The 14,585-nt window shown below is 45.9% G+C and overlaps 1 long non-coding RNA gene across 1 annotated transcript; it reads left to right on the top strand.

Moving 5' to 3' along the window:
• The first annotated feature begins 13,667 nt into the window (after positions 1-13,667).
• Positions 13,668-14,281, top strand: LOC141736086 (uncharacterized). Its single transcript, XR_012584893.1, has 2 exons — positions 13,668-13,985; positions 14,114-14,281. It is a non-coding gene; the product is annotated as an uncharacterized LOC141736086 (long non-coding RNA).
• The last annotated feature ends 304 nt before the right edge of the window (positions 14,282-14,585 follow it).

Genomic DNA, 14,585 nt, shown 5'->3' with positions numbered 1-14,585 from the left:
AAATAACACTAACTGCACAGAGCTGGCCCAAGGCTTCTTGGCAAAGTAGGCAAAAGAAAACGTAATCTTGCACTGGCAGGGGATTGCTTTTTTGGAACAGAAGAGGGAAGAAAGGCCAGAAAGGGGCTTATGGAAGGAGGAAAATGTGATGGTCAGCTGGACTTTAATAGGCTATAAGTAACTTAGGGGTGCCATAGGTGGATGTCTGTTGTCAACCCCTGCATTCACCAGCTCCTCACAGCAGTCACTCCTGACCATCTGGCATCTTTCGTGCTGTTGGGCAAAGGTCCAAGCTCATTCCCGCGGCAGCCAGCGCAAGGGATGAGGCTGAAGAGGGAACCTTCTGCGCTTTCTGTTGTGGCCAGCAGCGACAGGGGTAGCAATGGCTGCTGCTAGGAGTCCCCTTCTTTTGTCCCCTGTACACAACAGCCATCACTGTTCTCCAGAACAGGGACAGCAGAGCAGTGGGTTGATCTAGGCAGCCCCCTACTTTACTTTGGGTTGCACCGTGATCTGGAGCTAGGATGAAATACCAGTTCAGGTATCTGAACATACTGCTCTGACTGCAAGCAGCATGGAGACAAACCGGGGAGGGGGGGCGGGGAGAAACCACTCTTTCCTAATAAACCTCAAACTCTGCTTCGTTTAGTCTTCAACTGTGTGATACTGGTCTTACACCAGCAGAAAACAGCCAAGAGGAAAAGTGAAAGAAGGGCACGCAGCAACTGCAAAGCCAAGCTGATTTAGCAGGCAATAGTAAATTTTATTGTGGGGTGAGAAGATGCTGGAAGAACACTCAGTGGGAAAACGAAGTATCGTTACTGTACCAACGGCAAAAAGCAGTGCAAGGCAGACACTATAGATAGATCAGACTGTGCTCACATATTGTGAACTGCCAGGCTGGAAAATAAGTCTGAAATATCACCTCAGTAATTTTAGCAAGCTGTGATCCCAGAAAAAGAAACATAAGTAGAAGTGTAGCTTTGTGTGTTTTCTAAGCGGCTAAGACTTTATGCGTAGTCATCAAATCATTCCCTGACATGATGCTAAAAATTCCTGAAATCTCCACCATGATTGATGCGAAGTGTCTTCTGTAAAGGGCCTCTGAGCACAAACTTTGTACCTTCTAGGCAGAGTTCATCTACGTAGTCAACTCTTTGGCAATCTACTCAGATAAAAGAGCACCCTTGAAATGAGGAAATACTCCTTCAGGGACAGAGAGAAAAAAGTTATAGGCATTGTGCAAAAGTATCAGAAAACTAAAAAGCAACTCAGTCCTGTTGCTGAAGAAACCCAGTTCTTCTTCAAAGGAGACATTTCAGAAGGTGGGGAGGAACATACATCTTTTCCTTAATTCAGGAAATCTGTCTATTGACAGATGGAACAACCCATTTTCTTTATCTGTAGAAATTGGCTAAAGACATCTACAAGAAAAAGGTTAAGTGGTGTTGTCTAGATCTTTTATTATATGTTCTCTGGAAGACGGCTGATGATGCTTCTTCCAAGAAAGCACTTCTTAGCTCACAGTGGGAGACTATTCAGTAATTGTTCAGTCAGACAGCTGAGTTCTGAGACTGTTGCTGTTATTCAAATCAGGGAAATCATCTGCTTTCATACAGAGGTGGGATTTTTAATTAGTCATGGATATCAGAAAGATATCCTTACAAATCAAAAACCTTCCTAGAATTTGTAGTCTCTGTCTCCAGCCTGAGCGTTTAAACCGTGCGGACTGCTGAAAGGTGTCCTGAAGCTCCTGGACTTAGCGCCTGGGGTTGAGCACGTGCGGGTGCTGAACAGCTTGAAAGAGGCTCGAGATATTCCATCACCGTTAAACAGGCAGGGCCCGGCAAACACGCCTGTGTTACATCAAAATATGTGCCTATAGCTCATGGCATAAATATGCATGTGCACGTGTAGCAGAATGCTGTGTGCACAGGCATGTATATACTTAAAAATAGGCAAGCGAGCTCTTTTGTTTCAGGAGCTGTGAGCCTTCCTTAGGAATTAGCTGTGCTTTTAACATGTCTCTTCTCAGTTGCCTGAAGTAGCAAAGGCAAAGCAGAGTGACTTAAAGTCATTGAGGCAACCGCAGAGATAGCTAAACTGAGGCACTAAGTGAAGCAGAAGCGTTAACCATCATTGTTTTACGGCTTGCACGGCTGCTTGATACTGGCCATGGGGAAAAATGTGCACTTGGACAAAGATACTCACCAAACAGAAAACTTGTTTTCATAGGGATTACTGAATTTTGTGTATTTAAAGGCATATGATGCGACTGCATATATGGATAAGTACACGCTGTTTTCCTGGTTTGGCACGGTTACAAAAATGTGTGAAGACCTAGTGTAGAAGGGAAAACAAACCCAAAAGTGAATTTGTTTCCTTTCCTGCTGCGAGCATTTTATAATCGATTACAAGCCACCACATGCACTTTTGCCCAGCTGCCCCTGCAAGTATCTCTTGGGTGAAATCTGGCAGGTATGCACAGAACATCTCCGTTCAGGCTGCTCATTGAATGGAAAGAGGAAGAAGAGTGTTTCCAAGATTGATAAAGATAAGATGTTTTTAAGAGGAACGCCTACAGATTCAAGTTCTGTAGGATTGTTTTTCTTTCTTACAAGCTTTTGTGGGTTGGGTTTTTTTCCCCCAAATGGAATAACCATATGTAAAAGAGAACTGCAACAAAATGACTGGGTTTAACCTCCAAATGATCACACTGTCTGCAAAGTGGAAGTGCAGTTTGCTTAAATAGCTCACTTGCAAAACTACTCAACTGGGAACTTGTCTAATTCTTCACAGAAATGAAGACTAGAAATCTCTTTGGCATGTCGCCACTATCTGAGAGCGTTCAAAGCACAGTAATTCTCCAGCATGCCCAGTGAAACGCTGCAATAGAGAGAGTGTGGTTTAGTTGGCGTGCACCTCAGTTTGTAATTACTACTACTAAAACATGTCCCTAGCTATGGTTTGTGCTACAGAACATGTACTGGTAAGAGATACCTGTGAAATGGGCCAAACTGCAAGTGCGAATATCAACAAGAGGAAAGAATGGAGACAGCAGGTTGCAGAACTAACATCTATCCCCTTTGCCTGCTTCCTAGTTTCAGACTTGTGTTTTTTTAAAACAAAATGAAGACATTAGTGTTTCTGTCTGCGACGTTAGTATTCAGGAGTGAACCAGTGGTAGACATCTCATGTTTGCCATCAGCCCGAAGCTTTGGCATGCAGAAGCAAGCTGTTTCCCAGCCATTTCTCCAGAATGACGACGTGAAGGCTCACAATGATACGGCAGCAATATTAACTATGTAAATGCCAGGTAAATCTTGTAGGAAAGGCAGAGAAATGTCAGGATTATTAATAGTGTTGCACTGGCTTCCAAGAATCAGTGAGGCCCAGGAGGGTGCCATCACATTCCTTTTTTTTCCTGATCCCCGCTGTCTCCCACCTGCTGCTGTGGGCATGTCCAGATGCAGATGCTGAAATACCCGTTTTGCTGTCCTCTGAGGTCAAGACTCCACTCTGGGAGAGAAGTCTATGTTGCATAAGGGCTTGCCAACATGGGGAAGTCTGTGCTACCAAAACACTCGTGCAGATACAGCACAGTAATGGCAGGCTGCTGGGGCTGTCCCTGTCTTCCAGTAATTCAAGGTATTTCTTAACATTTCAGAGCACTCGAGTCGAATTCACTAGATTTTGCCCGCTAGAGTAGGGAGAGCAACCAAGACTGTAACGACGCAGCCAAACTGGTGAAGGCCAGAAGGAGGAAAGAGATGCTGAGCAGTAGCTCAGCAGCAGGGCATCCTCCTGCCTGCCATCAGTGGGATTAAGGCTTTATAAATCACGGTGGGACCCTTGTGCCAGCAATGTGACACAAGGTGCCCTGGAAAGTTAAGAAATTGCTCCAGTCAAGAGGGGTGGAAACAGCTGAATCGCTTTTTTTTTTTTTTTTTCCTGATTACACTCCTGCACCTTGTGTATGAGGAAGCGGATGCATGCAAAATGGGGACAGCCAGTAATAGCATCACTGTGGACATGGGAAACGGGGGAAATGCTTCTGAGGAGGGCTGCTTCCCATCGCAGCTCACATGATCTTCAGCCCCAAAGAGCATTCTTGTGAGGCGTGCAGGGGTGAGGCCGTGTGATTACCTGCTCCCCTCCTGCTCCTGGGGGAATTTTGCAGCTGCACGGTTCTGAATTATTGGTGTGCTCACTTCTCACCAACCCACAATACGTTAAAATAGGCTTGAATTGTTCATACAGAGATAGGAATACGCTGTGTACCCTGCTACGCGAAGTGGAATTCTGCCAGGCACATTAAGCCATTTAATAATATAAAATCTAGGTTGTCACAGAGTACAGGGAACTTCTGATTAAGCTAACTGTAGTTGTGTTTTCAAACATATAAAAACCTTTAAAAAATGTATTTGCAACAGGCCTTGGCAAATTCCTGGTTTTGATTGGTCTCATGCTTTTCAGCCAACTTTCATTCTTGTTATGCTGTTGGAAACTTACAGATCAGAGTGGTTCTGGAACAGTGTGTTTTGTGGTATCGCAGCCCATCAAACCAGGCTGATAACTAAGAACATGCTTCTGCTCCACTTCTTCCTGTGAGTAGCTCCGCTGCTGTCAAGGAAACTGGAAATATACTTTATGTATGACTCTCAGCCAAATGCGAAGTGCACATGAGACACTGCATGTTTTCTGGCTGTTGGTGCCATTAGTTAGTCTTTTGCAGAATGATCTAATCTTGATGGGAGCTCAGGCTGTCTCTTCTCCAACCTCCAGCTGAAAGCCTGGCCAGCTATGAAGCCAGGCCAGGTTGCCTCAGGGCTTTACCCAGTTGGGTCTTGAAAATCTTGAAAATCTTATAGCCTCTTTGCTTTTGGAGTGAAAGATTTATCATTTATGCTCTCCAGTGTAGAACTATATGCGTGTTTTACCAAAGCCAGACCAAGGTGTGGGACATTTCTGCTTTTTGTCCTGGGCGGCTCAATCCACCAGCCTTTGGAGAGTACACTCCACAAACATATCATCCGTATGTTGGATGCATTGCTTGAGATGTATTTGTCCACTTGGATTTGTGCTTTTCTTCCCCTAATATTAATTTAATAGATCAGCAAACTGCAGATGTCTTTCCTCAGCATTTTCTGTTTGTCCATAGTCATCTTCTTTCCCCTTCATGCTTCTTTGTCTCAGATTACTCTTCAGCCACCAGATGCACTCCAGGTTCCCATTGCTCTCATCTCTCTGATCCCATACTTCTTCCGGCATCATCTAGTTTCTCTGAACAGCTTCTTCATGTGGATAGACATGTGTGTATATAATTATGCAGAAGAGCAAAGTTAGAGGGAAAATACGATGACAAAGTCAAACAATTAAAAATTCAGTAGGGATTGCCAGCAGTCTCATTTTGCATTCCCACACGCACATGGCTGATCAAGCTGCTGATAATTACATGATCAAGTTATTTTATTCACAAAATCCTTCCTCGTTCCTTGGACAGGATGTGATTCTGGGTGTGAGTCAGGGCTGTGTGTTGAAGGAAGCTGTTTGCTGTTGCAGGAGCTGAAGGGTCTGTAGCAAAAGGACCTGCAGGAAAAGCAAAAGTGTGGCCTCGTGCTTAAGGGGACTGACCGCTGCTGTCCTGGCCAGTCGGATCCCACTCAACTCTGGCGCGGGGTTTTGGTGGTGGACAGCGAGTGGCTTCCACCTGAATTCTCACAGGTGGTTGCACCAGGCATTTCACACTTCATGGGTGCTTAACACTTGATACCTGACGTTGGCAACTCTGTGTCTTCACAGGCATGACTGAAGTCAATAGGAAAGATTTGGTTTAAATTTATAAAGAAATATGAAAAAGCTGGCTGTTTCTGTATTCTTAAAACACTGCCTCCTTCGTGTTTCAAATAGGACATCAAAAACTTAAAAGGAAAGGAGGCACAGCTTGTTTAAGACAGCATTAGGAATGTTTCTCAAGCTCTAAAATGAAAAGAAGGCCACAATCAGAGAGATGGGTGTGCTGAGAGGACTCGATTCATTTGTGCCTGTGAAGCATTCACGGTGGGAGCTCCATGAACATGCTGAGGAGGAAACACCTCCGACAGCTGAATCCAGACTTAGAGGTGTCCGTTAAAGGCCATGCTTTGAATGAAGGGAACAAAAGGAAATTGTGATTAATAAGATCTTTGTTTAAAGTAGGGAGTCTGGGAATTACCTGTGCTAACTACAGGAGGATGGGGTGTGCACGCGGGGCAGGAGGTGCTGGTGCTGGTGCTCCAGCCTCTTCCAGCCCCAGCCAGCACCAAACCTCTGGAGAAAGCAAATGCTGCATGTTGTTAATGAGACTGGTCCTTGACAGCCTGTACATCCTGCACGCATAACCACCCCACGCACTACTCTGAAATGAGCCAGACAAAAGACGTGCCTTTACCATGAGGAGGAGAGACGACTGCTGTTTGTGCCGGAGCTGGTAATGCCATGCAACCCCAGGCACTCCTCTCCCAGGGATGGACCTCCTTTCTGCCCTCCCACCTTCAACAGCTGGACCAGAAATTAATTGGTTTTGTAGCACCCCCAGTCCTGCAGCAAAGGCAGTCATCAGCTGTGCCAGCGTCAAGCGTGCAAAGAGGAGGGCTGAAGAAAAGCTCCCTGTGGAACCTTTGGGTTCGTAATTTTCTAAAGTGTCTGCCTTCACAAATACAATGTATTTTGTTAGGCTTGGGGATTTTTTGGTTTTGTGGGTGACGGGCTGAGAAGGACGAGACGCAGGCGCGTATATCAGTGACTCTTAGGTTGCCATCCTTTTGGTGTCATTCGCTCTGGTGTTACGGATACTTAAAGCCTTATTGCATAAATCTATTACTCAGTACTTAACTGAGACTTCAGCTAATTTTAGAGTTGAGTGTAAGGAGAAACAAGCCCATACACCTGGACCCTTCTTCTACCACAGCTTGCACTGGCTGCCACACACCTCCAGCCTCCCAACACAACCCTTGAGTCCGTCGCTGAACCTCCAGCCATGAAATATGAGGTGTGACCTTTACAGAGGGGAGCCCTTCCAGCGCTTGAGAGGGACTTCAGCTCTGAGCCCTGTCGTGGGTGCATGGGGTGATCTGACAAGCAGGACAACTTGTGCCCAAGCTGCTCGGAAGCCCTTTCACTCAGACACTGCCCTGTGTCTTGTTCACATACGGCTGAATGGTATATTTTGATAGGAAGCGTGCCATTTACCTTGTTTCCACCGAGGATGGAGAAGTAGGAAACAAATGTATAAACTGCCATGTGTCTGGGAAAGGGGAGTGCTTTATTGACTCTTGCTCCTGTGATCGGTGTGACAACGTGCACATTAAAGTGTGATTTAAGCAACGCTGGTGCAAGATGAGTCAGAGAGGATTGCACACATGTTGCACGACTTCCTTATAAAAAAGTGTTAACCAGCTAGAGTACGACATCGAGCCTGTCATTTCAGGACAGAAATTTCAAGCATGCGAGTAACAGGTGTCCCTACAAAACGCTGGATCCTTTGGGAGAAACGGCTCTTTAAATACCCAAGTGACCACATTTGTTTTGGTGACAGGTCACTAAGCAACCTGCACTGCACGGAGAAAATACAGTCTCAGCAGTGCTTCTCGGTACAGTCGGCGTCTTTGGTGTTGAATCACCGTACCGTGAATTAGCACTGATGGGAGCAAAATGCTGGAGACAGGTACCCTGCTATGTCAGTGGTTTCAAGTATCAATTAAAAAGGAGGTACGCAGGCTTAGAGTAAAGTTATTGTTTTTAAATCATACACATTATTGTCGGTTTTGCTAGTTAGCACCAAAATGGATTCATAGTTACAAAAGTCCATATTCAAATGTGGTAATTTGAGCATAAAAATGACCCTTATCTGAACACTGCTTGAAAGCGTGTTTTTGTTGCAAAAATTGGAGGCAACCAAACAGGCTGAAAAAGTGTTGGAGAAGAAAAAAGGGACAATATCTTTTAGTGGCTGGGTGTATGTGAAATACAACAGTGCACACCTCTATGACTGAAACCCAAACAAACTGGGTGGCCTCACCCAGTGGTTCCTCAGTGAGCTCAACCTCAGCATCTGTCACAACTAACCGTTGTCATCAGTCACATGAAATTTAGTTTAGTGAAGCAAACAAGTGGGTCATTTGTCGTTAAGAATATAAAGCTTTTTTTCAATGTCTCGTATTGCATTATGGGACATCTCCCCGAAAATAAATATCTCCACGACCTCTGCCCAAGGCGTTAGAAAGGTCTGTCTGTAGATGAGGGCAGGACACAGAGGATGTAGTTATGGTTTTGCCGGTATGCTACAAATACCTTAATGATCAGTAAAACTCATAGCTAGCTAATCAGCAGAGCATGGGAGGAGACACAGGAGTGCTCTCCTGCCCTTTGCTGTCCATGAAGGAGCCACCTCCTTGGGAAACCAGCTCCTCACGATGCCCTGGCATGCCATAGCCCAGACCAGGGCATGCCCTTACTTTTGTTGATACAAGACTTGTTAATGCTTCTAGCAAACTAGCTGAGAAGCGTGAGGTCTGCACAATACAGATTTCTAGCTCTCCTTTGCTGATAAGAGTGAGCTACCTCCGGGTATGGTCCGGCCCCAAGCTATGCGTAACAGGAGGGAGTAAACCATAACACCGAAAATTATCCTAGGAAACCATGTGAAAAAGCATTACGGAGCCACAAAATAGCACTTATGTAGTAAAATGAATTGTCACGAGCGGGAAGGCTGGGCGTCGGGACTGACGGTGTGCCCAGTCATGGCCCCGCGGTTTTCTTTTGTAACAGGAAGAGCAGCCAGTGTGTAATCCTTCACACTGAATTTTCTGCTTCACTTCCTCTATGTCACAAGCTCAGTGTTGCCATAGCATGTTTTAGCGTGTCTGCATTTGCTAAAATATAAGTTACTTGAGTGTGGAGACATTTGAATGGGAAAGATTTACTTGATGCCTCTGGCTCCCCCTGAGCAACGGCAGGACATGTGCCCCCGGTGAAGCGTGTGACTGATGCGAAACGAGTGTGATGCTAATCTTGGCCAAAAGCTTATGAGGAAGCAATGCCTGTTTCATTTCCAGGGAACACTGGTTTCAAAGGAGGTTGAAATCAGATATTAATTGGAACTGACACAGCAGTTTCACAAGAAAACTCCAGAAGGGTGAGTTTATTAGACAGACAACTGTTTGTCTTGCATTGACTACATTTCCATATTGTTTTAATACCAGTTGCTAAAATGTATTTCTTACAGCTCACCCCATTTCCCACCAGCACAGTCACTACTTGGTGAGAGAGACTAACGTCTGTGGGACAGTATGAGGGATCAACAACTAGTTTAAACTTCTCCGACAGCGCAGCTGCTTGCCTCTCCCATCTACCATGATGATGTCTATACCAGCTCTCTGGTTTATGGGTCTATACATTTGCTAATACCAAATATCTTCACTCTGCCAGCAGCCCACTCAGCTCTAATCTCTCCAGGTCGTCTCGCAGTTCATTTGTCTGGTCACAACTGAATTGATGCACAAAATCCTCAGGAGGAAAGTAATGCAATCAGCTGCAACAAACACAGAACACGTAGAGGTTTTCTCTCTGTCCCCTTCCTTTTTCCTTCTCTGTCTCCTTTTCAAATTTCACGAGTTTTACAAGCCTTTAGGAGCAAGGGCACACCACGGCTAGGGAAAGCACAAGTGTCCCCTTTGCTCTAGGACAGACACATGCTGCTGACAGCGTGACAAGCCCCAGAGCTGCCGTGTGTGTCTGTGCATAGTCAGTGTTGTCCAGGGAGACCCTCAGCAGCCCTGCTCTGTAATGGGGTGGGGGTGTGGGGGGGGATGGTCTGTAAAGGGAATTTATGGCTGAGCAGCAGCAGTGACTGAAATGACTTGGTGGACGGTCTGGCTGCCTCCTGCCTGCCACCCACTCAGCAGACAGGTCTGGTGGACCAGATATTTTGGGGGGGAGTTGTTTGTTTTGGGGAGATGGGGGTGGAAGCAAGTGCTGTTGTGCTCCTCTGGCAGCTGACCTTCAGTGGGAGATGCCAAGCGGCAGCAGGACCACCACCCACGAGTACCTACCGGTGCCTGCTGAAGTAGTTGGTGAGGTGTTGGGGCTCCTTCACTGCCAGGTGATGGAGAAGAAAGAAATGCAAACAGAAATGGCACCTTCCTGGTGGTGGCAGCTCAGCTGGGACGGTTCGGCCGAGCAATGTGTGTACAGGTACTGCAGCATCTGTGCAGCACACCGTCTCCTGCCTCTAGAAGCAAAGGTGGGAACCAGTGGCGCCAGCTGCCCTCCTGGCCATCTCTTACAGGGCTGCGATCTGAGAACTGCTGATTTAGTGCAACACAAAGTGCTGAGGCCATGGGAGGGAACCACCCACCTCCTAAAAATACCATTTACGTTTACAATTATCTTTACTGAAATACCCAAAAGGCAGAGTGGGTTATCTTGCTAGCGCCAGGATCTAGCAACTTCTAATAAGTTACTGAAGTCCATTAATTTCAAATGAGTGTCTCAGTTCATGTGTCCCCGGTTTGGAAAAGCGAAGCACGCAGGAGGTGGCAGTGGGAACTCAGGTTGTTCAACAGCTGTGCAAATAGAGCTTCAGGCATTGCGAGCTGGGCAGAGGAAAAAAGGAGATCCCTAAGAGTGATGAACTGAGTTGATGCCTTGCAAAAACTTGAAGATATTAGCAGTTAAAAGAATTCTAGGGTTCATTTTGCTTAGTCTTGATGTTATGCTTTATTTAATTAATAGTGTTGAAGGCTTAATAATCCTTGAGATCGCCATTCTTCATAAACAGAAATAAAATAGCAGACTTTTAAAATAAATATAGTCCATGTTCGTTGCAGAAGGAATCAAAATAGTGCTGGACTTGTATCTTTTAAATTTGACGCGATCTTTTCTTGACAATTCCTTGCAAATCTGTTGCATGTGTTAGATGGTCTTGCAGGGAATAATGCTGAGAACCAGATGAGAAACATGTGATTTCTTCAGCTTCTAAAGGCTTTTGCTTAAAGGAAAGATCCTGCCATTAATGTGCATATGGTGTTCTTCTCAGTGTAGAGATGGAGCAAAGATCGGTGTGTGAAATATTACAAAGGCTCAGGAGCACATCTGTATCTGTGTGGCTTTAAGAGCCTACGTAGAGGTGCTGTCACCTATTTGTAGTAGGTGCTGGACTATATGGGGTAATCACAGAATCTTAGAGTCATAGAATGTGTTGGGTTGGAAGGGACCTCTAAAGGTCGTCTAGTCCAACTCCCCTGCAGCAAGCAGGGACACCTTCAACTAGATCAGGTTGCTCAGAGCCTCATCCAGCCTGGCCTTGAATGTCTCCAAGGATGGGGCCTCCACCACCTCTCTGGGCGACCTGTGCCAGTGTCTCACCACCCTCGTTGTAAAGAACTTCTTCCTAATGTCTAATTTAAACCTGCCCTGCTCCAGTTTAAAACCATTGCCCCTCGTCCTGTTACTACATGCCCTTGCAAACAGCCCCTCCCCAAAGGGGAGGGATAAGGTACATCTAGGCAAAATATGACAAAACACTTCGACACTGCAGACCCCAGCTGTTTTCCCCAGGTCTGTCCCTCTTCTAATTTCTGCCAAGCAAGCGCCGGTGTGAGAAACTTGGTGTCTTTCCCCCATTCCTCGCTTCCCCACCACATCCTCTGCGATGGGCAGCAGCTGGAGCTCACGTGGGCTGGGGGACGTGGTGGGATGAGTGTGGGGCCTTGGCTGCAACCGGGGATTTAGCTTTGAACGACCCAGCTGCAGCCTCTGGGGTAGCCGAGAAGCCAGGCAATTAACTATTCTGCCCCTCCAGGTATGCTTGCTGCTGATGGTATGTTGGATGTCTCGAATCAGCTCTGGGCTTCCTCAACGTCAGCAGTGTCTCCTCCATACGACGTGCCTGTGCTGAGGGAGGCAAGTTTTGGGATGGCAGCACCTGGGGGCTACACTGCAAAGCCTTTGCCACCAGCAAAGGTTGCGAAGAGCATCTGTTGTTCATTTCAGTGGCCAGGCCGGCCCAAACCACGAGACCCCTGCAAGGCAGGGCAGGGGCAGCTGTGCTCTGCCATGGGGCACTCAGGGTGTGGGCTCCAGGGCCACTTCCCACGGCAAGCTGAGGTCCCTTCATCAGATGTGATCGCCCGTAGACAGAGGAGATAGATAGATACATTAATATAATTCTGACTATCAGGTACCAGTTCTTTTAAGTGTGGTGTCTCACCGTGAAGGAAATCTGGCTACTGCTCTTGCGTAATGTGTGATCCAGGGTGTTGCAGGAAGGGAAGCTGAAAGTAAAACAGAAAGAAACTAACTCGTATTTTGGGTCAGTCCTTCTGTTTTCTCTGGAACTCTGCAATAAGACAATTTTCCACTTGCAGATTCACTTCTGAAGAGTCCAATTCATTTTCCTAAAGAAGTATTCTAGGGAATTGCTTGATTAATTTCTTGTTTAATTGGATAAAACATTGCATCGTGAAACCTTTACTGAAGCATTTCTTAGACTTTAATCAAGGTGAGATCTCATAGAAACTAAGGCGTTTGCTTTTTGGGTTGAAATTTTCCACGCTGTCCTCAGGTGGAAATGAGTGGTGTGGGCCTGTTTTAACCCAGAGGAAGGTGGCCTTGGTAGCAGCAATCTTGGTTTTAGACCAGGCACAGAAACCAACTGGAAAGAGTTGAAATATCTCCAAGCCGTGTCGTTACACTTCTACCAACAAAGCTGCTGAATACAGCCGTTGCAGTGTGAAACAAGAACAGCCCAGCACACGCTACTAGCAAGTATGGCACTTCTTTGTCATCTTTTAGAAATTGATTTAACACCTTGGTTAAAAGAAAAAAATAATAATAAACAAACAAACAAACCAAGAGCCCCCCGCAAAGGACCATTAGTTGGATTTTATGTGTTTTTTTCTATTTAACACCAACAAGCTGTAAACTGAAAGTATTACCTCAAACTAACTAAGCGATATATGTGTTTCAGGGTCTTCAGAATGAATGAACTAAATCGAGTCTGAGGGCTACACTATTGAAAGATGTTTGTATAAATACACCATTTCAGTATGAGAAAGTATCGTCTATTTCAGAAGAGGCGAGAGTTGGAAACTCTCCAGGAAAATGCATGCTTCTGCTGTATAACTTGTTGAAGAGCAGAATTTCCTTGCCGATACTCAGATCAAGGGAAGTGGAGCCCCTGCACGGGCTAGGGGAGGGGTCGCTAAAGCTCCTGCTGAAGCAGCACCCTCACAGGCAACCGTCACAGGCGGGTAAGACCCCACCGTAAGCAGCACCGGCACTGGTTGTCAGTGCTACCTGTGCTATTTTGCCAGCAGTTTGCGCTGCTAATTGCAACTTTGCCACAGGGTTCAGATGTCTAAAAGTACCAGTAGGTCCAGAAAGGGATTAGGCACGTTAAATTCACACTTCAAGGCAACACTGCATGGTCTGCGTGCACTAGAGCCCCTGAACAGCTGATTTCCAGTGTGCGTGCTGGGGAAAGGATTGCTTCATGCTCGTGGTGTGCGTATGCTCTTGCCATAAGCATTTATTGCTGGCTGATGTCTGACTGAAACATGGGACTAGACAGGGCTCGTGCTAGCAAGCTGTTCCTCTGTTTTGCGTCACTTTGCCTTGTACTGCCGAGTGCGCTGTCGTCTCTGCACCTCTGCCTTTTGCACTGAGGATCCTGAACCCACCACCTGTGGGTCCTTCTGCAGACAGCTGGGCTCTGCCAGGGGTCTGACCCATGGCACTCTACATGGTCCTTCCTTAAATGCCTGGGAATGGGCTTTTTTTTTCCCCTACATTCCTTTTTTTTGTAAAAAAGAAAATCCCTCTTCTCATCCTCCCCAGGCCTGAACAATTTCTTCCTGCCGCAGCTCTTGGAAAAATAGTTTGCAGCCGCCAGGGTTGGCACTGAAAGGTGTGGATAACATCTGTGGATAACAAGCCCCGAGAAGGCAAGTTAATGAAGTTCTTGTTTCAGTGATTGTGCTCCTCTCATCCCTAGAATAGCCAGAGTCATGTAGTACATGAGCACGGTGTTCATTGCATGCTGCTATTTTTGTCGCTTTCCCCTTCTCACCAGCTTTCAACAGCTCGCTGTGCGGATCCTCCCCCTGCGCTGGTCTGGCAGCTTACGACAGCGGTCTCCGAAGTCGGGGGGCATGCAGCCCAGGCAGTGTGCAAGAGAACCCCTTGGGGTGCAGAAAGAAAAATAGTACTTGTACCATTAATAAAAAAAGATACAATTATATTTTTAAAATAGTGTTTATTTCATCTTTACATCATCTTTTTTTTTTAATTTTGTGGTTTTGTGTGTGTTTTACAATGTACCTAATATACTAGTACAGTAGTATATGTATATTATTTATAAATAAATAAATAGACATATATTGGGTGTGTATGCTCAAAAATTTTTTACTGGTAGGGGTGCAAAATCAAAAAAAAAAAAAGAAAAATTGGAGGCGACTGGCTTAAGACATGTCTTGGAAAGCTGACTTTGCAAATTTCTGTTCCTTGAAGACCCGGTCTGAATGAGTCTGCCCCACTGGGGCTGT

This window comes from Larus michahellis, chromosome Z (assembly GCF_964199755.1).
Source record: "Larus michahellis chromosome Z, bLarMic1.1, whole genome shotgun sequence".
In the NCBI taxonomy this organism is placed as follows: Eukaryota; Metazoa; Chordata; class Aves; order Charadriiformes; family Laridae; genus Larus; species Larus michahellis.
The sequence above is the reverse complement of the archived record's forward strand: the minus strand, read 5'-3'. Positions and strand labels throughout refer to the sequence as shown.